This window comes from Otolemur garnettii, unplaced genomic scaffold (genome assembly GCF_000181295.1).
Source record: "Otolemur garnettii isolate 467f Iridium unplaced genomic scaffold, OtoGar3 scaffold00048, whole genome shotgun sequence".
Classification (NCBI taxonomy): domain Eukaryota; kingdom Metazoa; phylum Chordata; class Mammalia; order Primates; family Galagidae; genus Otolemur; species Otolemur garnettii.
In genome coordinates, this window is record NW_003852443.1 from 262,042 (window position 1) to 263,697 (window position 1,656).

The following is a 1,656-nucleotide window of genomic DNA, read 5'->3' on the forward strand; positions in this document are numbered from 1 at the left end:
GTATGTGGCTGGCGCCTTAGCCGCTTGAGCCACAGGTGCCGAGCCTTGGGGAAAGATTTTAAGGAGACTTCTGTGGCAATTCCAACAACAAAAATAAACAAATGGGACTTAATTAAACTGAAAAGCTTCTGTATAGCTAAGGAAACAAGAACCAAAGCAAACAGACGACCTTCAGAATGGGAAAAGATATTTGCATATTATGAATCGGACAAAAACTTGATTACTAGGATCTGCAGAGAATTCAAATTAATCAACAAAAGAACAGACAACAATCCCATATATCATTGGTCTTCATTTGTTTTGAAGGATCCTAAAAATACGACGTCACACAATTAAGTTCTCGATCTCATCCTATAAAAGATGCTTTGAAGGGTAGACTAGACACTGGCCTTGATGCGTAGCTTTCCAAGGGGAGTACCTCAAAGTTGACAGTAGACATTCGGCAATGAGGTATGTAGCACCTTTTCTGAAAGTTTCAATGCTACAGATATTTCCTATCCTATTGAACTAAAAATGGTAACAGCCTTTATGTGTCCATGGCTTTTAGAGACATTTTAAACATTACCCTATCAGGAGTAGAAAATGAGTCCTACCTATCAGCATTTCCCCCCCACGGGTTCTTTGACTTTGTTTGTACCTATTCCCCAACCATGAAAATAACCAGTTTTTAGATCCAACAAGGGATGAAAGCCTAATTTTTACCATTTTTGCCTTACCTAACAATTTCAATCTTTTCTTATTACCACACTCACTGTCATTTTTCCAATTTTCATTTTTAGTGACAAAAGTCAAAATTAATGGCACAATCGCCATACAATGATGCTGTTGTTGCTAAAACTAACCTACCTTTTTGGCTCTGAGAGGACCACTCTGTGATGGGAAAACATGTCTAGTCATCAAATAAAAGCCTAATACCCCTAATTTGTACCTAAGTGTAGATTATGCAGGAATGTAATTTCTTCCCCCAGCAACAGCAAAAAATAGTATGCCTTCACAATTTGAAGGTGGAGAAGCAGGGTGCAAAACCAAAACTCTCAAAAAATCACTGGACAGCATAACTGTATTTTGGGGGGTGGAATACTAGTAAAATGCCATAACTGTATTAATTCACACCTTCCAGGGTAACTTTTATTGAAGACTGCTGGGAGTGAACTATCTCTCTTTTTTTTAACAATACAAAATCAATCACTCTTCACTTAGTGGAAAGCAAACCACTAGATGTTGTAGGAAAGGCTATTTTATTGATACATTTAGTGAGTAAAAATAGGTTTGTATGTTTGCCCTTGTATCACAACATTAATTTAAAATTGTATTTGTAACTAAAATCAGAGTGCTTTTCAACAAATGGTCTCACTTTTGAGAGAATAATAGAAGAAAGACAATCTGTCGTATTCAGAATGATACAATAATTCACCAATATACTAGTAGGAATTATAAAATGTTTTCTTTGAACAAAGAGTTTATATCTGAATTCATTTTGATAAAATCTAAGAGGAATATGTATTATTTTTCTGCTACTTAGTAAAGGTATGTAATTATCAGATATGTAAAATATTACAAAATAAAGGGGTAAATAAATAAATTTTTTTCTTTTTTTTATTAAATCATTGCTGTGTACATTAATGCAGTCATGGGGTACAATGTGCTGGTTTTATA